Source organism: Pseudorca crassidens, chromosome 4 (genome assembly GCF_039906515.1).
Source record: "Pseudorca crassidens isolate mPseCra1 chromosome 4, mPseCra1.hap1, whole genome shotgun sequence".
Lineage (NCBI taxonomy): Eukaryota > Metazoa > Chordata > Mammalia > Artiodactyla > Delphinidae > Pseudorca > Pseudorca crassidens.
Window position 1 is genome coordinate 16,647,309 of NC_090299.1, and position 26,431 is coordinate 16,673,739.

Genomic DNA, 26,431 nt, shown 5'->3' on the forward strand with positions numbered 1-26,431 from the left:
AGAAACTTCCCAAAATGGAATGCAAAGGGTAAAGAGAATTTTTTTTAAAAAAGAATAGAAACTCCATGAACTTGGGACATTTTGAAAAGTAACATATATGTATTAGGATTGCCAGAACAAGAAGAAAGAGAATATGGAGCAGAAGAAATATTAAGTAATAAGGGACAAAATGTTTCCAAAATTAATAGCAAACACCAAACTACAGATCCAGGGAGCTCAGAGAATAACACGGGATAAATGCAAAACAAACAAACTCATAAAAACTACACCTGGACATATCATATTCACACTACAGAAGACCAAAGACAAAGACAAAAATCTGTGAGGAAGTCAAAGGGAAGGAAGGGAAACACCTTACCTACAAAGGAAAAAAAATAAGAATTACAGTGGGCTTCACATCAGAAATGATGCAAACAAGAAGAGCAGAGTGAGATATTTAAAGTATTTAAAGTAAAGCACCTAGAATTCTACGCCCAGTGAAATTACCCTTCAGAAGAATGTCCTTCAAAAGGATATTAAGACTGTTTATCTCGCTCTTGTGCATAGACACACACACACACACACACACACACAAACTTAGAGAATTCATCCCCAGCAGACTCATCCTGAAGGAAATGTTAAAAGAAGTGAATTGGAGAGAAAGGAAATGATGTAAGTCAGAAAACTCAGATCTACATAAATAAGGAAGAAGGTTGGAGAAGGAACAAATGAATAAAAATAAAATATTTTAATAGATATAAAATATAACTGTTAAGAATAATAACAATGTATTGGGTGATTATAGCATATGGATAAGTGAAATGAGTGACAGAAATGTTATAAGGAAAGGACAGAGGGATGGGGAATACACTCTAAGAAACCTGTGTTACACATGAAGTGTTACTTGACAGTGACTTGGATTAATTTAAAATGTTTATTTCAAGCTCTAAAGGAACCATTAAACAATTTTATAGTAGTATAATTGATATGCTAAGAGAGGAGACAAAATTCAAATTATATAAAATGCTCAATGAAAGCCATAGAAAGTAGAAAAAAGGGGGGGGGGAATGGAAACAAAGAATAAGTACAAGAAATATTAAAAAGTTACATATATGGGAGATATTAGTCCAACTATATCAATTATCATTTAAATGATAATGGTCTAAATGCACCAATTAAGAGAAAGATTGACAGAATAAAACCATATGTTGTCTATAGGAAACCCATTGTAAATATAAAGACTCAGAAAAGTTAAAATTAAAGGATGGAGAAAGTATAACATTTTTAACACTAATTAAAAGAAAACTAGAGTAGCTATATTAATTTCAGAGACAATGGACCTCAGGACAAGGAAGATTATCAGGGATAATGAGGGGCATTACATAATAATAGGGGGATTGATTCTCCAAGAAGATATAACAATCCTACACATGTGTGTACTTACCAACAAAGCATCCAAATACGTGAAGAAGCAAATGATAGACCTGAAAGGAACAATAGACAGACAACTATTGTAGCTAGAGACTTCAACTCTCCTCTTTTAGTAATCGATAGACGAAGGAAGCATAAAACCATTAAGGATATAATTGACCTGAACAACACTACCAATCAGCTTGATCTAATTTTCTCCAATGACTTCTTCTCAAGGTCAAATGGCATTTGCTAAAGTAGACCATATAAGTGGTCATAAAACACACCTTATTGAATTTTTTTTTTTTTCCGGTACGCGGGCCTCTTACTCTTGTGGCCTCTCCCGTTGCGCAGCGCAGGCTCCGGACGCGCAGACTCAGCAGCCATGGCTCATGGGCCCAGCCACTCCGCGGCATGTGGGATCTTCCCCGACCAGGACACGAACTCGTGTCCCCTGTATCGGCAGGCAGACTCTCAACCACTGGGCCACCAGGGAAGCCCCACCTTAATGAATTTAAAAGAATGGGAGTCATGCAAAATATGTTCTCATACCATAATGGAATTAAACTTGAAATAAAAAATAGAAAGATAGCTGGAAAATCCTAAAATATTTGAAAATTAAACAACACACTTTGAAATAACTTGGGTCAAAGCAGTGTTTCAAGAAAAATTTAAAATATTTTGAAATGAATGAAAATGAAAATATAACATCAAAATCTGTGGGCTGCAATAAAACCAGTGTTTAGAGGAAAACTTATATAGCATTATACAACAAATAATGTAACATTAAATGCATATACTAGAAAAGAAGATATAAAATCAATAACCTAAGTTTCCATCTTAAGAAACCTTATGAAAAGGGGTTAATATTCAGAATATACAAAGAATCCCATAAACTCAACATCAAAAAAAGAAAAAAACCCAAATAACACAATTTAAAAATGGGCAGAGCACCTGGATAGACATTTTTCTAAAGACATATAGAGGGCCAAAACACACATTAAAAGATGCTCAACATCACTATTCATCAGGGAAATACAAATCAAAACCACAATGAGATACCACCTCATACCTGTCAGAATGGCTACCATCAAAAAGACAAGAAATAAGTGTTGGCAAGTATGTGGAGAAAAGGGAACCCTGTGCACTGTTGTGGAGGTATGTAAATTGGTACAGCTACTATGGAAAACAGAATAGAGGTTCCTCAAAAGATTAAAAATAAGGCTTCCCTGGTGGCGCAGTGGTTGAGAGTCTGCCTGCCGATGCAGGGGACATGGGTTTGTGCCCCAGTCCAGGAAGATCCCACATGCTGCGGAGCAGCTGGGCCCGTGAGCCATGGCTGCTGAGCCTGCACGTCTGGAGCCTGTGCTCCAAAATGGGAGAGGCCACAACAGTAAGAGGCCTGCGTACCGCAAAAAAAAAAAAAAAGATTAAAAATAGAGCTACCATGTGATCCAACAATTGCACTTATTGATATTTACCAGAAGAAAAAAAAACACTAATTCAATATGCACTCCAAAGCTCACTGCAGCATTATTTACAAAAGCCATAATATGGAAGCAAAGTGTCCATCTATAGACAAATTAATAAAGAAAATGTGGTATATATATATATATATATATATATATATATATATACACACACACACAATGAAATATTACTCAGCCATATAAAATAAAATCTTCCCATTTGTGACAACATATAGATAGATGTAGAGGGTATTATGCTAAGTGAAACAAATCAAACAGAAAAGGACAAATACTGCATGATTTCACTTTTATATGGAATCTAAAAAAGAAAACAAAGGAATAAACAAAACAATGAAAACAGACCCATAGGTACAGAGAACGAAAGGGTGATTGCCAGAAGGGAGGGGTTGGGGGGTAAAATGATAATGGTGATTAAGAGGTACCAACCTCCAATTAGATAATAAATGTCACAGGGATGTAATTTAAGCTAATATTAAACTGTTCATTTTTGAACTTTATCTCCTGTCTTACAGAGATTTCAATTCTTCTCTTATCCGCCTTAAAGGTGAATGAGTATTGGAATTATTGTGCTCAATTTTAGCTTGCAGAATATATTTTTCTTAATTTTAATGGAAATTTTAAAACATACTCAAAAATACAGATAATATTACCTATCACCCAGCTTCAAAAAAAATCATTGACATTGTGCTAATCTTATTTCATCTATCTCTTCAAAAATATTTTTTAAAGTTTTATCAGGTACAGATGTCAGAAAATATGTCATTTCATTGATAAGAATTTAATACATATCTCTAGTTCTTAAGGGCTATTCATTTTTACATATCCAGTTGCCATTACCAGACTTAAAATAAATTTAAAATTTTCTTTAATATCTTCAGATACCCAAAACCCAATGGTTCAATACTATTTCTGTACTTATTTTATGCTAAACATGATACTGATCATTTATTTAGATCATGTCACTTAATCCTTACATAAGATTCATAGAGTATTGACACTCTATTTTTTTTTAATTAAAGTATAGTTGAGTTACAATGTTGTGTTAGTTTCTGGTGTACAGAAAAGTGATTCAGTTGTACACACACACACACACACACACACACACACACACACACACATATATATTCTTTTTCATTATAAATTATTACAAGATATTGAATATTGTTCCCTGCACTATACAGTAGGACCTTGTTATTTATCTATTTTATATATAGTAGTTTGTATTTGCTTATCCCAAACTCCTAAGTTATCCCTCCCCCCTTCCCCCATTGGTAACCATAAGCTACGTCTGTGATTCTGTTTCTGTTTTGTAAATAAGTTCATTTGCATCACATTTTAGATTCCACATATAAGTGATATCATATGATATTTGTCTATTTCACTTAGTATGATAATCTCTAGGTTCATCCATGTTGCTGCAAATAGTATTATTTCATTTTTTATGGCTGAGTAGTATTCCATTGTGTATATGTACCACATCTTCTTTACTAATTCATCTGTCTGTGGACATTTAGGTTGCTTCCATGTCTTGGCTATTGAAAATAGTGCTTCTATGAACATTGGGGTGCATACATCTTTTCAAATTAGAGTTTTCTCCAGATACATGCCCAGAGGTGGGATTGCTGGATCATATGGTAACTCTATTTTTAGTTTTTTAAGGAACCTCCATACTGTTTTCCATAATGGCTGTACCAATTTAAATTGCCACCAACACTGTAGGAGGGTTCCATTTTCTCCATACCCTCTCTAACATTTGTTATTTGTAGACTTTTTAATGATGGCTATTCTGACTGGTGTGAGGTGATACCTTATTGTAGTTTTGAATTTGCACTTCTCTGATAATTAGCAATGTTGAGCATCTTTTCATGTGCCTATTGACTATCTGAATGTCTTCTTTGGAGAAATAGCTATTTAGGCCTTCTGCCCATTTTTTAATTGGGTTGTTTGTTTTTTGTTGTTGTTGAGTTGTATGAGCTGTTTGTATATTTCGGAAATTAAGCCCTTGTTTATCGCATCATTTGCAAACATTTTCTCCTAGTCCAGAGGTTGTCTTTTCATTTTGCTTATGGTTTCCTTGGCTGTGCAAAAGCTTGTAAGTTTGATTAAGTCTCATTTATTTACTTTTACTTTTTGTTCTATTGCCTTGGGATCTGACCTAAGAAAACATTGGTATAATTTATGTCAGAGAATGTTTTGCCTATGTTCTCTTCTAGGAGTTTTATGGTGTCCTGTTTTATATTTAAGTCTTTAAGCCATTTTGAGTTTATTTTTGTGTATGGTGTAAGGGAATGTTCTAAATTCATTTATTTATTTGTGACTGTCCAGCTTTCCCAACACCACTTGATGAAGAGACTGTCTTTTCTGCACTGTGTATTCTTATCCCGTTTGTTGAAGATTAATTGACCATAGTTGTGTGGGCTTATATCTGGGCTCTCTATTCTATTCCATAGATCCACGTGTCTGTTTTTGTGTCAATACCACACTGTTTTGATTACTGTAGCTTGGTAGTATTGTCTGAAGTCTGGGAGGCTTATGTCTCCAGCTTTGTTCTTTTTTCTCAAGATTGCTTTGGCAACTGATGTCTCTAGTGCCAAATCAACTTCAATCCTGAGATAGCAAATACTAACAGCAACAGAGTTGTACCTTAACTTTACAAGTGTATATTTTAGGCTTAAAAAAGTGGAGAAAGATCAAATCAGAACAGTAAGTCTTAGATTTGGTGATTTTTCATTGTCACTTATGAAAAATGTATTCACCTTTTTTCACATATTTTTTCTGGAGTCCACAGTTCTTGTCAATGATTTTTTTGGAGAAAGGGGTCAACAAAAAACTCTAAACCCTTATGTAAGACGTTTTTGACTTTCCTCAACCCATAATTTTTTTAAAGTTTTATTGATTATTGATTATTTATTTATTTATTTTTGGCTGCATCACGTCTTAGTTGTGGCACGCAGGATCTTCGTTGAGGCATGCGGGATCTTTAGTTGTGGTGTGTGGACTTCTCTCTAGTTGTGCATGTGGGGTTTCTCTTCTCTAGTTGTGGCACGCAGGTTCCAGAGTGCGTGAGCTCTGTAGTTTGTGGCACGCGGGCTCTTTAGTTGAGGTGTGCGAGCTCATTAGTTGAGGCTTATTTGCCCCGCGGCACATGGGATCCTAGTTCCCCGACCAGGGATTGAACCTGTGTTCCCTGCATTGTAAGGTGGATTCTTTACCCCTGGACCACAAGGGAAGTTCCTCAACCTATAATTTTTAAGAGGGAGTGAAACAGAGTGGTAACTATTCTCTATGCCTTTCTGCTATAACATTATAAAGAAGAAGAAAGGAAAAGCATTTGGAATTATAAATTATCTTTTCCTTGACTGATCCTTTACCTAAATTATACAACAACTGAAATAATTTTGCAATGAAATGTAAAGCATATACAATTAGTTTGTATAGAAATATTCTTTTTTTCCATGTGATTCTACGAGAGGAGAGACATCATTGTGGTATGAATAATTATGAGGATAAGAAGTAGGTGACCTTGCCTTTACAAAATTTGTTTTTATGTCCAAAACATAAATCTCAACAATTAGTAAGAATCCTTAATCAAAGTATATTGTTATAGATCGCTCTTATGTAAAATTAGTTACACTACATAGTGATAATAATTTTTCATCTCATTTCAGTAAGAAGATCACAAAACAAGCATTCTATGTGTATTTATTGATACCATTTTTATTTAGCTCATGAGTGTTATTTTTATTTTTCCTTTGTGGTTTGTTTGCCATAACATGAAAAAAATTGAAATACTTAGGCACGAATTCTTAATAAGATGATAATTTTTTCCTTTCACTATTTGAAAAATGTAATTAATATTCTAAGAAACAGCTAGAAACTTCAAGACATGGGGAAAAAAAGTTTAGGTCCTGATATATATAGTTCCAGTGTCAGACAGTAGTGAGTTAAAATCCAGTTCTGCCACATATAGTCAAGTGATGCTATAGATACAGTTCATTGACATTAGAGACCAATCTAGAATGTGAAGATTCTCTCCTGGGCTTGTGTCAGGACTCTACAAGAGGTGACAGAAATGATACTTGCAGACTATAGAGATGTCATGTGTATCTACCTCAAAGGCTGGTAGTGAGGAAGAAATAAATAACTTATGTGGAATGTTTTGCATGGTAATAATATTACCACAAACGGATGTTCTATGTTGATTAAATTAGATTAACAAAGACAGAAGCGCGCACTGTGTATTGCATACCCTCCTATTTTCCCTTCTAGATCTAAATGCTTAAGAAAAATCACTTCTGAAAATGTTGTTTTTTAAATTAGCCACTTGGTGGCAGCCTTTAACCAAAAAGGGACAAATGTTTCTTAAAAATCATTTGCAGTATCATATTTTGCTTTAGACAATTTGTAAAAGACAAAAGTTTACAAAATTAAACGTAGTAAGGCACTATATCTTATTCATCTTTATAGTCTAAAAACCTAGAAATAGAATTTCATGTATCAGAGAGTTTTGTTTTGGTATCAGATAGGGGGCCTCTTTCTCTCCCCAAAGGCTGTCCTGTAGAGGGGAAGAGATGGGTCTTTCCTTTCACTGTATAGTTTTTCTCCTCTGTATCTCTTCTCTTGACCAGGTAGAGACAGGTTATGCCTAAGAGGACAGATCAATTGTAATATGAGTTTAAAAACATGAATATTGGGGTTAAAATCACAAAGACTAGTAGGTTATTAATCTGTCTTTACGACTTATACTCTCTAATGTCTCATTTTCATTAAAAAGTTTTTAAAATGCTCAACACACATGTGATATATATCACAATATGTTCTAGTAGTAATCTACTACTCGTCTAGATTTTTGCCTTTTGCCACATCAAAGTAATTTTCCCTAACCGTCAGTATTTTCTTTCATAGGCATGTAACAACCATCTCTTTCTCATTGCACATCACCCCCTGCATATATACAATATCCTTGTCTTATATGGGGATTATTACAACATATTATACATACTTCAATATATACAAGGATTATTACAACTGATTGACTTTCAAAGTGGAATTACAACGTTAGAATTTCTACTACTTTTAGTCTTATCTTTAATATATTGAAGACATATATTATTTATGTTTTATATGTTCGTAGGTTTTAAAAGTACTAGAGAAGTAACTGCAGTATAAGTAAATAAACATCTTAGCCAGTAACTGAAAACACTGGTCTCTGAGGGGCTCTAGCAGAAGGCAACTTTATTCTTTTTCATTTCTGCTCACTCCATGGACCCCATCTGCAGTCTACTATTTCCTCAGTCATTTGGATAGAATCTTGATGAGTTGCAGAGGTGTGGATATTTTCAAGTTCAATCCGGTCTAATATAAAATCTTCAGACCCTCTACCAATTTAAAGCCCTTTTGTTGCCCCACCTTGGGCCTGCCTCAAAGGTGCTTGCAGTGTGGTGAGAGGGTTGTCGTTGACAATTTCTTTGTTTCTTTATTCAACTCTATTTGTGCTTCTTCATCTCCAGGTTTGGAGAGTGGGGAGGAGCAGTAGTGAAGGACAGAAAAAGTCTTCTTGAGGGACAGAACTGTAATCAGAGGTGACAGAGGTTCACAGCTGACCCTTTCTCAGGGCTCCTTAGGGACTCCCTGCTGTGGCCTCCAGGTGAAGCTCTCTTGTGGGTGCTGCCTTTCCTGGCTTCTCACTTACAACTCCCTGCCCCATTATCTCAATGTGCATGCCCTCTCTGCTGAGGCCACCCCCCTCCCATCAGGAAAACTTTCTTCATGTACCCTATTCAAGCACACAGATGTCCATGTAAGACTCATGGAGAATGTGCCTCTGGCTCTCTGTCAGTGGAAGTATAGCTCACTCCCAGAGAAAGCTCTCCTCCAGAAACAACCCATTCACTCCAGAAACAACACTTTGATTTCAAACTTTCCAGATCTGTCTCTTTCCTACTCAAATTCCAGGGCACACATGTCAAGCTCTCCCTCTGGCTTAGCCTAGGGTAAAATGCATACTGCCCTTCTCTCCATGGTGGGTAGGGGACTGGGGAGGGCAAGACACAAAGGGCTTTTTCAAATGAACTTCACATTCACTCGATCTTCTCTTCTGTAGGCTAGGTGTGGGTGATGGGCTGATGTGACAAAAATAAATTCACAGTGTTCTCAGTAGGTGGTTTATGATCTCACTTTAGAATATGATGGTGTTAAGGATTTGTTTTATTGATCTCAGTATTTGGGACTTTGATGAAATATAATACAATGGAAATTTCATATTTAAATTTTATGTATACATGTTAGGATTTTATTAAGTTAAAAATGATGTGCAATAAAAAAAATTTTTAGACCATTAATGTAGTAGCAAAAATATAAATTTTGTAGTAGGTCTAGGTTTGAATGCAGAGTGAGATTATTAGCTCTGTGACCTTGCGCAAGTTGCTTAATTTTTCAGAACCTCATCTTCCTCATCTGTAAGAGGGAATTGCCTCACATGTTTGTTGTATAGAATTAAATGAGATAATGCGTAATAGTACTTAACATGTATCTAGCACATTAAGCACATTTAATAGATGATGATTTTAAAAATATTTCCATTTCATTGTTCTTCGGCAACTATGCTCTCACTCCTCAAACTGATGCTCTAAACATCCCACATGCTTAGCTTAGCTTAGCTTACTTAGGAATTAGTGGTGCCTTCCTGGCCTGAGTCAAATTTAAGTGTTTTAGCCTAACACGCAATACTGTCCAAACTCTACCAAACACCCCGTCCAGTCATATCTTTATCCAAAACTCTCTCTACCATACTCAGTGTGTTTATAATGTTCCATGTGTGCATTCTTTTCTTTCCTACTTTGCTTGTACTGTTTTCCCTACTAAACACATTCTCTCTTTTCTTTAGTTATCCAAATTTCTCTCATCTGAAAGCCCATATTTAAGCCTTTCAAACCTGTTGTATTCTCAGACTTATCTCCTTAATGTCTTCCTTTTTCTCTCTTAGTCTGCATACCATCCAAGCTGAGTCACTCCTCTTGCAGATGTGAAGGAAATGTACCCCTAGGAGCTTGCTGAGCAAGGCAGACATGTAGGGAGTGGCTCCCCATGGGTTGAACCTTGACTGGTGAAAATAGGAGATAAATTCCTCTTCCTTTCTCTCTCCTGTGGACCCCTCTGAGGAGCAGTTGCATTTTACGGTTCTTTTACCAGTGTCACATGTGCTGTGTGAACACGCCTGCCAGCAGCTGCTGTGTCCCAGAGATTGTCCTAAAGAAGGGGCTGGTACTGTAATGCTTCTTATCATACTATACAGCTTTTCATCTTTCCCTGTCTTGTTTTATTTATTTATTTATTTATTTTTCCATCAACCTCATTTGTCTGGGCTTACACCTCCCAAATAAGTAAGGAGTCAACACTTCATCTAAGCCTCAGGGTCTAGTTTCTAAAGGACCGAGGTCAAGATAACTGTGAAAAGTCTCTTTCCCAGTGCTTAACATTATATCATATCTACAATACGCATTTGTACTTAATACTTATTTGCTGTTCTAAGATTGTGCATGTATTGTTACTTACCTTTTTTAATGTTCCATCAACCAGTCAGACTATGTTTTCTTTATGGGAAGAGTTCATATCTTTTTTTTGTTCTTTAATACATTGTCAAGTAACATTATTCCCAAGAAAGAAGCTCACTATATATATATATATATATATTTTTTTTTTTTTTTTTTTTTTTTGCGGTACGCGGGCCTCTCCCTATTGTGGCCTCTCCTGTTGCGGAGCACAGGCTCCGGACGCGCAGGCTCAGCGGCCATGGCTCACGGGCCCAGCCGCTCCGCGGCATGTGGGATCTTCCCGGACCGGGGCACGAACCCGTGTCCCCTGCATCGGCAGGCGGACTCTCAACCCCTGCGCCACCAGGGAAGCACTATATATTTTTAATAAGGATTATATGAATGATGGACTCTGTTTATAGCCATTTGGTTATAACAGTTAGACCAGTATTTTCTATTAGAAATAGAAATTTCCTGTAAAAAATTCACTGCCTTGAAAAGGACTTATTTCTCTTTGTTTATAGACCCACAGTATTTACAGATTTTTAAGGTTCAAATATTCTTTAAGACAAAGGCAAACATCTTTATTTGAACCCTACTTGTAGTTCTCTAATTCTTACTACCTTAGGGCCCTAAAAATAATCCAGCAAAAATTTTAAAAAGCAACATTTAGCAAGTAATGATAGTAAACTAGGAATAGAGGGCATAGGGTTTGTAGGTAATAAAATAGAAAAACGAGGCTCTTAGCAAGACAAGTAAAGAAGGCAAACACGCCAAGGAAGAAAATTGCTTAATTACAAGGCACTTTTAAAATTTCTCTGGCACTGTTTTCACATTGCTATAGGCCGAATTTGTAAATCCTGGAAAGTTACAAAAGACAAGAAAATGACTTTTGTAAAAACTTGGGGATGTTTAAACCTAGTGAATACATGTTATTACATTGTGTTGATGGTATTTTAACATAGTTTGCAGGCTAGTACCTAGAAATGTCCATTCTCTTAAGCTGGAATAATTGAGTATTAGCATTGGAGGAACTTTATAAATAACCTGTTCCCATCCAACATATGAAAGACGTAAGGCAGAGAAAAGTAAAGCAATGCACCAAAACCACTCAGCTAGCAAGTGGAAGAACCGATTTTAGAATTCACAGATCCTGAAGCATGGTATGGTGCCCTGGGAAGTAAATCATCATTTTTCAGTTGCTTAATTAAAATGAAATGAATGCAAAGTGTTCTATTATCACGTTATTATATCATTGTAGAAATTGGGGTATCTTTCAAAATCATGTAATGCAACTTGGAGTTGGTGATGCCAAATTTTAGAAATAAAGCCTAGAAAATTTAAACAAAAACCCTCCTTTGAGGCTGTTTTAAAGAAATAAGGAGGTCTTCAGATACAGGTAAAGATTTATTTTTAAATCTAATATTTTAAAATGTACCTTGTAAGATAAAACCATCACAGTAGGGAATACACTCGAGCATGAACTTGTAATTTAGTATCAAGCAATGGAATCAGTGAATATGTGTATATGTCTTATAAAAATCAATCAATACTTATTTAATAGATATTGGCTGTGTTTGAATTACTATGCTATATACAACACAGATGAATATGTGAAAAAAATTAGGAAAAAATATGGAGGAAATTGTTTGAATCTATGTAAGTTTACTATCAATATACGAAAAGACAAAACGGAGACTTAGAAACAGTTCTGGTTTCTTGGAATAGGAAATGAGGAAAGTGAGAATAAAAGAACAAATAGAGAACAATCTACATGGCAGAGTGTCTGTTTGAAACTCGAATGGTATTATTTTCATAGATGGCTTCTCAATAGTTCCTCTCTTTCTCTTTCAATAAACTTTATTTTATAGAGCAGTTTTATGTTCACAGCAAAATTGAGAGGAATGTTCAAAAAATCCCATGTACCCCTGTCCCCACAAAAGCACCACCTCCCTTTTTATTATTACACATCACAGTGGTATATTTGCTACAACTGATGAACCTACATTGGTAAATCATAATCACTCAAAGTCCATAGTTTACTTTAGGGTTTACTATTGGTGTTATGCATTCTCAGGATTTGGACAAATATATAATGACATTTATCCATCATTGTTGTATCATACAGAATAGTTTCACTGTCCTAAAAATCCTCTGTGTTCTGCCTATTCATCTTTCCTTCCCCCCAACCCCTAGCAACCATGGATCTTTTTACAGTCTGCATAGTTTTACCTTTTCCAGAGGTCATATAGTTGGAATCATATAGTATGTAGCCTTTTCAGATTGGCTTCTTTTGCTTAGTGATATGCTTTTAAGGTTCCTCATGTCTTTTCATGGCTTGATTGACATGAGTGAAAGGAAGGAAGCCAATGTGGCAAGAGTGAAACAAACAAAAGGAAGAATGAAGAGATGAAGTCAGAGAGCTAACAAGGCGGAAGGGGATAATCATGTAGGGCATTGTAGGCCATAGTAAGGACTTTGGGTTTCATCTTCACTTTAATCTTCCGCATTGATATTTTTTCAAACAAAATAAGTTAAATATTTTACCAGTCAGGTTCCTCTAGAGAAACAGAACCAACCTATAGAATATATACATATATAAAATGAATTGACTTAGGCAATTATGGAAGCTGACAAGTCAAAGCTGCTGTCAGCTAGCTGGAGATCCAGAAGAATTATGTTTCAGTTTGAGTCTGAAGACAAGAACAACCAACGTAACAGCTCCAAGAGAGTCAGGCAGGAGGAATTCTTCCCCACTCAGTCTTTTTGTTCTGTTCAGATCTTGAACTCATTGGATGAGGTCTACACACATTAGAGAGGCCGTTTCTGCTTCATTCATTCTACTGGTTCAAACGTTATTCTCATTCAGAAATACTCTCAAAGGTACACTCAGAATAATGTTTGGCCAAATGCCTAGGCATCCCATGGCCCAATCAAGTTGACACATAACGTCAATTCTCATAAGTGTTATTTCTTATGAATATTTCTATATCTAAATTATTATTTAGAAGAAATCCATATGTACTAATCTGACATTTCATAAGTAATTTCTGGGTAAGGGAATTCTATTTTTCATGTATCTCATTAATATTTATGTACTAATTCTCTTGAAAAATTTACCTGGATTCTAAAATTCATGACTCTACCCATAGCACTTTAAAGATCTAAGCAATTCTATCTTTACCTTAAGGAGTCTATATGACAGCCAGAATTTCTTTTCCTTCCTAACCTTCTCATTCACTCTACTTAAAAGAAGCTTCCAAATGTCTATTATGGAGAAACTAGGTGACATGTTTCAGAACTTTATAAGCAATAGCCTAAGGAATCAGAGATTTGAAAATGCTGTTGAAGTGACATGGTTTGTATGTGCTCACTCCCTGAATCCTGTGAACTGAAGTATATAGTGTTACCACAAAGAAACCCACATCTTAAAACCCCTTAACATAGTTAATCATGCTGACTTTTCAGATAGATGCAATTATATTCAATAATTATAGCTCCTAGTTTGTTTTTTTAAAAACTCTTGTCTAAAAGTTATTTGTATGTTAAAAAATATAATGAACTTAAGCAGAATAATCTTGCTTGTACTTGTTTGCTTTGCTTTGTTTTACTTGTATCTCTCTTTCCTTTTTAATGAGCACATCTAAAACATTTTAGCCCTGGCATTTATATTTATGCTGTAAAAATTAACTTCATCATCTCTAGGGTTATTGAGTTATCCTTCTAAGGGGCACTAGAGTCAGGCTGCACTGGGTCCCAAGAGCAATTATTCACATCTCATTGCAACTCCATGGTCAGTGGTGTCATGTTGAAATAGCTTGAAATTGACCGTAATGGGAGTACTTGTACCACATAAATGAAAAAATGCAATGTACCAGGGTTCCCTTACCTTCTCCTCCTCCACTCCCTCCCCAAACACCCTGCAAGCTGGTTGTTAAACATTACTACCTATTACTCTTATTTATGAATACTTTCTGATAAATATGTTAAGAAAGATTTATTGCATTTAAAAATTTATATCTCTTTTCAAAGCAGCTTAAAATAATAAACAATTTTTTTAATTTTATACAGTCAAAGTGGAAATTTCTGCCAGTTTTTAGGTCCTATGCTTTTTGGTCACCTCTAAGAAGTTCAGAAAGTAAAAAGTGTATAAATGAAATGTGAATAATAATAGTACCTATTCTAAAAAATTGTACTGAATACTAAATAATCAATGCAAATGCTTATTCTAACATCTCCCTTATAGTAAGTGCTTCGTAAATGTTTTTGCTAACAGTAACAGAATTAGAAATATATTTGTAGTAAAAGAATATTGTGTAACTGCCTTCACCCCTTTGCACACCACCCTGCTAACCTAATCCAACCGCTTAAGGAAATTTTCTGTACTTGCATATGAAGACATTGATATGCATAAAACAATATAAAATAAGATATACTATAGAATAATATGTACTTCTAGTCATTTATCTGTTCATACTTATATGTATACATACATCCTATGCACACAAAGTTACATATGTATTTGTTTTTAATGGGACTATGCCATACGTTTAAAAGACTTTTAAAAATCTAATATATCATGATAATGTTTTCAGGCTAGTACATAGATGTAGCTCAACATATATGTGTAGGTCCATACTCCCTTACTTGAAACCCTTGGGACTAGATGTGTTTTGAATTTCAGATTTTCTTTTTAATTTTAGAAAGATATTATGTTACACATATGGTATATTATTATAGCATTTCCCATTATGTCTTGGGGGGGCACCGTGATCAAACAGATTCATATTTCTGCAGGGACCTGAATGCATAGTCGCGTTAAATAGGATAGCAATCACAAATAACCTCATGCCCAGTCAGGTTAGGTTTTATCTTCAGATAAGTTTCTGTTAGATTTGCTGAAGGGATTATGGATCTTTATAATTCCCTGATTTTTTAAAAGGTCGTTAATGAGCAATATCTCTAAAAATGCAGTGAGAAATGATGATCTGGATGAGGCTGAGAAGAAGTCAGAAAGGCCAAGGAGTTCTCTGGAACTCCAGTGAGCTCAGAAGTGGCATAACACTCCAGGCAGGTAAAAAGTCTACAGAATAATGGTTTTGCCCAACGTCTGTTGTGACTATAAAATACAACCGGGCACAGAGCCATTTTCAGCTTCTTGATCAAATCCTAACATGTATGCACCACAGGTGTGCATTCTGTACACTCTGGGAGGGGGTTGGTGTGAGAGAGCTTTATGGATGAGCTGAAAGATTTACTGAGTCATCTGAAGAAAACCAGCGTGGGAAAATTCTACTCTGCCAATGTAGGGAAGAAACAAGAAACAACTGGTTCCTGGATGTGATGCAGAGTTCCCACATGTGGAAACAGGCACAGTGATGGCTGCTGGTCATACACGTTCAGGAATATTATGAAATAAGGAAAGGTTGTATCCTTGGATTGATTTTGACCTCTTTGAAAAAATTCAGAGAACTGATTTTGATTCATATGTACCAGTCATAAGAATAAAGCGGTATTTATTTGCAAGCTCATGCTGCATACAATAAAATATATTCTCTTTGAAAAATCAATTCCATCTATTGATACTTTTATCTACATAATCACTAGATACTACACAGGCAGATGAACACAAAAGGCATCACCTTCTAGCTCAGAATGCTCCGCATTGCCTTTGATTTCCAGTGAAAATTGTTGTAAGTCAAGAATAATGGAAGGTAGAATGCATGCTCATATTCATACATTTTTTTGTTCACACAATACATGTAATACTTCTAAATGTTTCACATTAATTGTTCACTCTCAATTAGTCTATTTAGCATTTAATTATTTTATATTTTTTACAATGTGTTTAAGTTACAGGGCAACACAAAAATCAATATATAATTCATCAAGATGAATAAAATAAGGGCTTATCAGTTAAAAATCTACAAGATGGGGCTTCCCTGGTGGCGCGGTGGTTGAGGGTCCGCCTGCCGATGCGGGTGACGCGGCTTCGTGCCCCGGTCCGGGAGGGTCCCACGTGCCGCGGAGCGGCTGGGCCCGTGGGCCGTGGCCGCCGGGCCTGCGCGTCCGGGGCCTGTGCTCCACGGCGGGAGAGGCCGCAGCGGTGAGAGGCCCGCGTACTGCAAAAAAAAAAAAAAAAATCTACCAGATGAAATAGAGGTAGATTTAAAACCAGAAAACTCAATTTTATTCCTGATTCTGTCGCACTTGAGTCTTATATCCTTTTTCCAGCTGCTTAACTTCTTTGAAATTACATTCTGCCCTTACCAAAGAATTATTAGGATTGTGTTTTTAATGTTAATTATGACTGTGAAAATGTTTTCTAGAAATTTAAACCACTATTGTTTTTCATTTATGCATTTATTAATTTATTGAGTTCATTAAATGCCAGGCAGTGCTAGCTCTTGGAGTACATAGGAGTAAAACGGGCATTTTTGGAAGGCAGATGCTGAGAGAAAGATGGGTATGAAATGCCTATGTGATATTCTAATAGCATATATAACACTCATAATCTACTGTACATCCTATAGCAATATGTGTGTGAAACAGGGAGAATAGTTCACTCTAGAGAAATAAACATGGGCTTATTAGCTCTGTATCATAGCAAGTGAAAATGCTCACATAGCGAGACCACTGGGGAAGCAAATAGGGAACATCAAAAGTTAAGGTGCTTTGGAAAAATGGTAATATCCAAATGAAATGGAAATGAAGAAGGGAGAGAAGTGGGAGGGAAGAAGAGACAGCCGACTAATATGGGTTAGTATTTAGTCTCACAGTTAACAGACAGCAGCATAGAAAGGACAGTAATCCAGGGCATAAAAATAAATGAAATGAAGTAACAAGCAGATGTTGGAAATGGTTAGAAAAACCTCTTTGTAATGTAACTACTAAAACAAGTGACCTATTATGCTTTACGCATCCTGAGTTGCCTCTTTTAAATTGTCTGTGGTGTATCAGGACTGTTTATGAAATGTTGTGCATGGAACTTATAGAAGGGCAGATTCACCATGGGAAATAGCAGTATACAAATTAAGGTAGTCTATGAAGTTATTATATTAAAGGTTTGTCAAAATATTTTGCCAGTAAAACCATGAGAAATAGAAACATGTTAACACATATTTGATAAAAGTATGAATTGCAACATTTCTGAAAGCAATTTAGGGCATGTAAGAATTGAAGCAGTGCCACCATGTTTTATGATCCAGTAATGTCACTTCTAGAGATCTAATTTATAAAAACAAAAATCCCAGTCTTTAATTGGATGGGTCAGAGGATGTTTATTGCATCATTCTTTATACAAATGTACAAACAATTAACTAAAACTCTTGAGGCCAAATCTGTTTAAGAATTCTGATGTTTATGGATTTTTATAACAATAATATGAAGCATATTCCGTATATTATTAATACCATTAGGGTGCCTGGAGCAGTGCCTCATAATCAAACATATTTATATTTCTGCAGCAAAATGTAAGAATATTCAAATTAAGTAGCTTAACTAAAGATTATAAATAGCCTCATATTGCTTCAGATCAGGTTTCCCAACAAATGAATTAGAAAAAAAATTAATTTTGGAATTGCAAATAAGTTATGGAGAACCTATAAGTAAATTTTAAAAAGGAATAATCTGAATATCTATAGAAAATGTTCTGCTTCTATTTAAAATATTAGGTTAGATTTGTAAGTGTTGACCTGGAAAAATGACTGTGATATATTGTGTAAAGGGAAAAAAATAATTTTTCAGATTAACATGAATAGTATAATCTCATTTCTGTAGAAAAAATCACCTGCATCTCTACATTTTTTATTTTGTTATAAGCATGGGAAAATGTATAGAAGTATGTCTGCACAAAAGACAGCTGTAAAATATAATTTTAAATCATCACAATATAATAGGAAGATTAAAAAATAAAGTAGGATTTATTGAGTGTATCATAAACTTTGACCTCACATGCTTGGTTTATAGCAACATGGCTATTTATAGATAGTTTGTAGCCAAGAATGTAGTTAGGGTTGCTTTAAATTCTCTGGTGAGGCAAGCAATTCACAAAATGTGTGATTAACATTTAGGTGCAAAAATGTATTAACTCAATTAATTAACGTTGCAAAGAGAGTAATTAAAATGTAGGAGGGGTATTCATCTACTTTTGCTGACAAAATAAGTTACTTTAACTAAATATAGAAATGATATTTAGATCAAGGGAATTTTAGCCTGTGAAGAATCAATCCTCCTTCTCTGAAGTCATTAAAATCATGGTGTATGGTGCAGTGTGTGTTAAAATTCTCATTTAGTGATATGTATATAAAATAGCATAGAGTATTAAAAAATTAATGAAACTAAATGTTAAAAACTTATTTAGAATAGGATCTCAATTCTGTTAAGTGGCTGATGAATTTTAAAAATTAATAATTTTGCTAAATGCCCTGCCTCTGTGTTATAATTAATTTAGTTTTTTAGCACATATGGGACATTTAAACTTCTAGAGATTATAGAATTGTCTTGAAAGCTCAACTTTTATGCAATGAACTGAGGTTGACTATATATTATAAGGCCCTACAATAAAAATATTTTAATAAGTATTACAGACTAGGAGCTCCAATCTCTTTCATTTAGGAGGTCATCATACTTTCTACATTCAGCCAAGTGGGGCTGGTCTTAACCTCATTTGCATGGTACGGCTCTGTTAGATGATTAAGACTGGTGACTCTTACAGTTAGTAAGTGCCTGGGACTAACCCTTTATTACATATTTTGAATATTCCTTCACCAAGATTCTTGAAAAATAATATTCCTTCCAAAGAATTGTTGTTAGAATTCAATAAAGTGAACTATATAAAGTTAAAATTACTGCAGTGGCTGTGAAACACATCTGTCTGATTACACCATTGCCCTCATATAGGTTCTTTCCAAAGAGGAGACAGTAATTCTGTTAAAAGGGAAGTGAAATAATGCCTTTCTTCTGCTCAAAACCCTTCAGTAGTTTCCTATCTCACTTTGTAAACACCGAAGTCTTTGCAATGACCTGTAAGTCCCTATGTGATCTAGCTCTGAGCTAATTTGTTACCTTCATTTCCTTGGGACCCCACTGCTCTAGCCACACTGGCCTCCTTGCTGTTTCAAGGAAATACATGGACCACTCTTGACTCAGAACATTTGTACTTAGTATTTCTTCTTACTGGAATGTTCTTCTCCTAAATATTCACATGCCTCAATCTTTCACATCTTTCAAATCTTTACTCAGCTGTCACCTTCTTGGTGAAGGCTTCCATGGTATCCTATTGAAAATTTCAAACTATACCCATAACACTTTTGATCCCCCATCCTTAATAATTTTTCTCCATGCTGCCAGTAACATATAAAGTACTATATTTTACAATTTTATTTTTCTCTACTAGTATAAATGCTCTGTGAGACCAAGATTTTTGTCTAATTTGTTCACTACTGTAGCTTCAGCACATAGAAGAATAGATAGAACTTAGAATGCACATGATACGCATATTTGTTGAATGAGAGAAATACAAAGACAAGAGTCAAAAATGACTTTAAAGTTCTGGCCGAGCAACATGAAAGAGTGAGCTGATTTTAAGTGAAGTGGGATATAGGCTGAAAAAGAAGTAGGTCTTGAAGGTGAGGAATCAGCAGCTCACTTTTTCACATTTACATTTGAGATGCCTACGCAAGTGAAGATGTTGAGTAAACAATTGGATACCTGGGTCTTGAATTTAGGGGATAGGTTTACTCAGAAGATATAGAGTTGAGGGTCATTGGCATATAGAAAGAAGATGAGGTTGCCAAGGAATTGAGTGTAGATAGAAGAGAAAAGAGACCTAAGATTAAGGCATGATTCATTTCAACACTAGCATGTGAAGGAGGTAACTCATTCATAGAGGAAAAGAATAAACACAGACAGTGAGTTGAAAGGAAATTCATGAGGGGGGTCATGTCTTGGAAACCAAGAGAAAAAAAGTGTTTCAAAGAGTAACTGACTACATCAAATACTGCTGACAGATCAAGTAAGATGGGGACTGAGAACTGACTGAAGGGCCAGCAATGAGGAGGTCACTCAAGACTTTTACGAGAGCAGTTACAGGAGAAAGACAATGGTGAAAGCCTGGTCAAGTGTTCCAAGAAGAAGGGGAGGTGAAGAATTGGAAAGAGTGAATATAGAAAACTGGGTTCAAAGAATTTTATTAAAAGGAATGAGAGAATTAAAGTGGTTGTTGAAGAGGGAAGTGGATTTGAAGGGATTTGTTTTTGTCTTATTTAGTTTTCTTCTTTTAAAGAGAGAAGTTGTGGCATATTATGGAGAGATGCAAGAGAGAAGGAAAACTTCACAATGCAGGAGAAAGCATGAATTGCAGGAGAAAGCATGAATTGCAGGAGAAATGCCCTTGAATGGTGATAAGGGTTAATGGGACAGAGTACACATGAGGAGGTTTTTCTGTAAATTGGAACATCAACAGTTCTTATATGGCAACAAGAGAGATAGCAACTGAATGTGGCTAGATGTAGGTAGATGGAGATATTTGATTGTTGTACTTCTTTTCTTAGGCTTCAGAGAGTTTCATCAAAACAGGAAGCAAGATCATTTGGTGAATTAAGAAATGGGGAGTTAAAATGAAGTTGTTGTTTAGGGGAGGGGAGTGAGTAGATTAGGAAAACTTGATTGTCATATTGTTAGGGTGCAATCTGAGTCAGCGGTCACAAATTTGAGGTAGAACAGGTCAACGTGTGTGTGTGTGTTTCCTTTATCCCAAATAACATAGGTGTGTGGACATGGGGTAAATAGAACATGCATTGGGGTGTAAGTAAGACAGTGATTGTAATTCTTGATCATGAGACAAACTAGGTAAGGGGCACATGAGAACACGAAAGGAGTAAGAAACAATGAAAGATGGCAGTGTCAAAGCCCCAGTGGGGTTAACAAATTATTGGAGTCAGGATAATGTGGAAAGTGAACTGAAGATTGGGTTGAAGTTTAGGATGCTTAAGATCATGGCTATGGAGAGATTATAGCTGCTAAAATTGACAAGGTCTAGGTTATGACTAAGAAAGTATGTGGCTGAAGTGTGGGGGGCAGGGGGGAGAAAGATTATCTATGGAGAGAGGACAGAAACTGAGAGGTCAAGCTTTGGGGGATTCCTTCGCTGAATTGTGACTGTAGATATGTATAAGGAAACAAAACACTAAATCTTTAAGGAAAAAGGGAAAATGAACCAGGAGTTGGTAAATAACTACAACAATGAGGGATAGTCTTGTTGTATTAATCCTATATCATAAAATTCTGAGGTGATGGTTTCAGGGAAGAATAAGAGAGAAGGGCCTGGACACAACAATGAAGAAGGATGCCTTTGACACCACACCAGTGGAGGGGACTTTATCGGAAATATATACTCAGAGGTGAGCCTGGTTTTAGTTAGATCAAATGAGGAAAAGAGCATTCAGAGAAAGATTTGAGGGGATTTTTCAGGTAATTGACCCTGATTAATCCAGAAAGTATCAAGGGAGTTTTGGGAGTTTAGGGAGATATGGTAAATGAGGCCAGAAATATTATTTATAGAACCTAGGAGTAGCAAGAATAAGACAGGAAGTGGGCAAGGCACAACTTTGAAAAGAATGACAGCCATTGAATACACACATACACTGGTTAGAACCAGTTAGGTCCAAGATGGTGGAAGATTTGACTTCCAGTAGACCTTAAGCCTCATTATATTCTCATTATAATACATTAGCATGCTAAATGACACACCCACAGGTGCCATGACAGTTCCAAGGCTAACCATAAAAGGTCAAAAAGTGGGTGGTGGCCCAATTCCTAGAAGTCCCCGCCCCTTCCCTGAAATAGTTGGAATAATCCTCCCACTCATTAGCCTTTGAAATTACCTAGCCCATAAAAACTAACCACGCCATATTTCGGGGCCTCTTGCCTTTTGAGATGGCCCACAGTCTGTCTATGGAGCGTGTATCTCCCTGAATAAACCTTCTTTCACTTTATCATGTCTTGCTCCTGAATTCTTTCCTGTGCGAAGCCAAGAACCAACACTTGGTGGCTGACCCAGGGACTCACCTGAGACCTGGGACTTGACCATCTTCTTGCACTCCACTTTCTTTCCTGCAACAAGACCATATAATTAATTATCAAAACCTAAAAAGAGACCCCAATAATAATCACACCAAGATAACAAGCATACACTGGAACTCTCTCAGGCAAATTATATTATATGGTCACCCTACCCATCAGACTTGCAAATTATGAGGTTATCTGTAAAATCAGGAGAAAAGTGAGTAAAGGTCTTGGTCTTGATGGTCCCAAGGCAGATGGCCCCAGAGCAGATAGTTGTAGTTGTAGTGGTAGAAGAATAGACAAAGGGCAAAGTTCTCTCTCTGGGCATATATAGTGTTCTTGACTGCCACTTGAATCCTTTCTATAGAGCTGTGGCCATAGGCATTGAAACTATATTATTTCAAGCTGATGGGGAATGTAAAATAATTACCAAAATGCACTGGCTGGATGTAGCTCCCTTCTCTTTTCTTTGTTTCATTTCACTACTGCTATTTCTTACATTGTTATCTCTACCTGGAGTTTCCATTCCAACTGCTTATACAAATGTCATTGTTTTTGAGTCCAGCATGAAATATCATGGCCTCCATGAGCCCGTCCTTGATTCTTTCAGCTGGGTGTTATCTGTCCCTCCTTTAAACTCTCACAGTGTTTTATAGCAAACAAAGAATAAAATATTAGAATGGATGTTAGTATCTCATGTCTAAATTACAGACTTGAAGAAACTTAAGATATAAAATATTTCCTCATAATATTGAAGTGTAAAATAGATTATTTATTCTTTTATAGATAAGAATTTACATACTGATACGTTTTTTGAAAGTAAGTGTTAGTTATTTCACTTAGGTATGTAAAGAAATGTGCTTCCTGGAGATTAGAACAAAAGGTTATAACAAATTTTGAGACAAGTGTATACGAATAATGATTAAACATGTGCTTACTCAGGTTTCTAAAAAACACATATCTTAATAAAACAATGAGTCAAATCAGGCCATGTTTTCAAAATTAAGTATGTGTGTGTATTTTGGTTTACTCTAAAGAGATCATTCTTGCCCCAGATCTTCTAGAAAATTTAACACATGATACAATTGTAAATTATCAGTAGTAATCCCAAGAGTCTCTTCTAGGAAAGAAGAGGGTTGTTTGCTATCACAACACTAGACTTGCTCAGTGAAGAGAGGAATATACAGTCCTCACCTTCTTTGAGGATATTCTTTTCATATCTTTTTCAGTCCAGACATACCTCAAATGAATTCATGGAAATCTGTTATAAAACCTTAGACTAATTATTGTATTAAAAATTCAAAATAATGCAACAGATTGAGCATCTCAAAATATAAAATGAGGTGAAGATAATTAGATTCTTTTTTATATTGCATACATCAAATTTTATTTACCAATCCATTATAACTGGACATTTACAATGCTTTAATTATTTTTATATAAATAATATTATGATAAATATGCCTGAATCTTTGTACAATTGTCCAATTACTTCCCTTAGGATAAATTTCTAACATTAGAATTACTTATGCCAAAGGATATATCTTTTTAGCTTTTAGTATACTTTGACAAATTCCTCCAAAATCTTTCACTTTAATTCCCTCTTACCAACAGGGCTGAAGAATGCCTTTCTTCTATATTCTCACCAACATTGAGTTTTAATTTTGTAAAATATGTCCGTATATGGAATATCTTGTTTTATGTATGTCTTTATTACTATTAAGGTTAATCTTAGTTGGCCATTTGTTTTTCTTATATGAAACTCCATTTTTCATCCTTTGCTCATTTTTTCAATTGAGTGGTTATCTTTGTATTGCTTAATAAAAATCTTTTTATATGTTAATGTTGATAACTTTTGGCTGTGTATATAAGTATTTTTCAAGTTTTTTCCCCCTTTAAGTTTATTTATTGTAGTCTTTGATATATGGAGGTTTTAAAATCATATATAAAAATGTATTATGGTTTCTATTAGTGAGTTCTTCCCAGTAAGATTATTAGATATTAATGAGCAGATGTTTATCATGGGTATTTACTCCACATGTTACCTTATTCAATAAATTATTTGTTCAGATTTATCAACAATTCATGCTGAAACATTTCATCTTTATTTTCCTTTAGTATAGTTTGTCCAGAGCCACTCAAATAATTGAGATTTTAGTTTTGGCTAAGAACTCTGTTTAAGATGTTGAGGTTATTTTCCCTTTAATGTTTTCCAGGTAATTATACTTTTTTATTGATGAAAAGAGGGATTATATTAATAAAATACATGGGAAATTTCATGGGTAATTAAAGAATAAAAATGTGTGATAGAAAATAGGGAAGTTGTAATAGATAGAATCAGGGACTCTGAGTATTGGACAAAAACTTAAAGGTTAGGTGCAACTTCTCTCTGACAGGGATTCCCTGGGCTGTTGTCAAACTCAGTGCCTGGCCTCCTCTTTGGTCTTTCAGAAGTTGCATTTCTGAAACTCAGAATTGGATACTATAACTACATGAGAATAACAAGGTAAGGACTCTGCACCCAATTCTAATCATGTGCGGGGGGGGCGGGATTCCCACACATCCAAGCAATTCTGTGACACCAGTGGGTGTCCTACAATTCAACTGAATTCTGACACTACCCAACTGGAGATAGCATCAAATCCCACAGGTGAATGGCTCAGTCCTACAAGACTGCTCTCTCCCTGCCCCCACTTCAGATGCCAATAGCAAACCCAGGTTGTTACCTGTGCTTCTGACTGACTGGCTATAGATTGGCAGTTCCAATAACCCCCTCCTTGGACTTCAGATGCCAGTCCCAAGTCCAGGTTGTTACTGGTACTTCTCACCAACTGCCTATAATCAGAGGTTCCCTTGACATTCTGACCCTTCCACCCTCCTAGAGGGTGGCTCACAGAACTCAGAGAAACATTTCATTTATAAGATCACTGGTTTATTATAAAAGGATATAACTCAGGAAGAGCCAGATGGAAGAGATGCATAGGGCAAGGAATGGGGAAAGGTAGAGTTTCCGTTCTCTTTCCTGGTGTGCCACCCTCCAAATCTCCATGTACGTTCACCCACCTGGAAGCTCTGTGAACCCCTTCTTTTTGGTTGTTTTGTACAGGCTTAATTATAAAGGTATGGCTCATCAGAACATTGGCTATTGGGCATGGATTTAACCTGCAGCCTCTCTCCCCTCCCAAAAGGTCAAGGGGTGGGACTGAAAATTCCAGCCCCCTAATCACAGGTTGGTTCTCCAGGCAACCAGCCCCCATCCTTAGACAAAAATCCAAAGATCACCTAATTAACATAACAAAAGAAACCTTTCTTCCTCTCATCACAGGAAGTTCCAATGGTTTTAGGAGTTGTGCTAAGAACAGACTAAGAAATTTACTAAATAAATTGCTAATCTTAATTCTCTTCTTTGTTTTTTCTGGTTCTTTGGTATCTTGCATATTTGCCTTTATATTAGTTCCTATCTATTTTGCCTTAGTGACTTGTACATGTGCTACACACTGCATTGCTCAAACATGAAAAAAAATGGTTGACTTCATTAATTTATTAATAACACTATTTTAATAATTGTTTTTGTTTGAGGAAGCATAGCAAATTATTGTTCAGAGACATAAAAGCCTCCTCTTTTAAGGTCAAAAGTCCTGTTTAGCCCTTTGGGACTACAACTCTCAGAGAAGTTGAGTATTAAATTTTCTTTGAGACCAAAAATACCCCAGCTTAGCCAAAGCTTATGAGATCAGATTTCCATTTACACCTATCATGCATACTTTCAACCTCATTGAAACTGCAGTTGTCAGAAAAGGATAACTGCTATTCTTTTTAAGTGAATAAAATTCCCAGCTCAGTGGAAGCCTCGGTTTGGTCTGGATTAGTAGGCTATTAAAGCTCAGCTATCAATAGGGCTCTTGCAACAGTAAAATTTGCCTGGCTTCATCTGGCTTTGTTCACCATTCTTCA

At 35.7% G+C, this 26,431-nt stretch overlaps 1 long non-coding RNA gene across 2 annotated transcripts in view; it reads left to right on the forward strand.

Annotated features, from left to right (window-relative positions):
• Positions 1-25,000, forward strand: part of LOC137223422 (uncharacterized) — a 51,659-nt gene extending 26,659 nt beyond the window's left edge. For both annotated transcript variants that reach the window (XR_010942865.1, XR_010942864.1), the window contains exon 4: positions 24,874-25,000. This is a non-coding gene — a long non-coding RNA (uncharacterized lncRNA). The remainder of the gene's footprint in view (positions 1-24,873) is intronic.
• Positions 25,001-26,431: the final 1,431 nt, after the last annotated feature.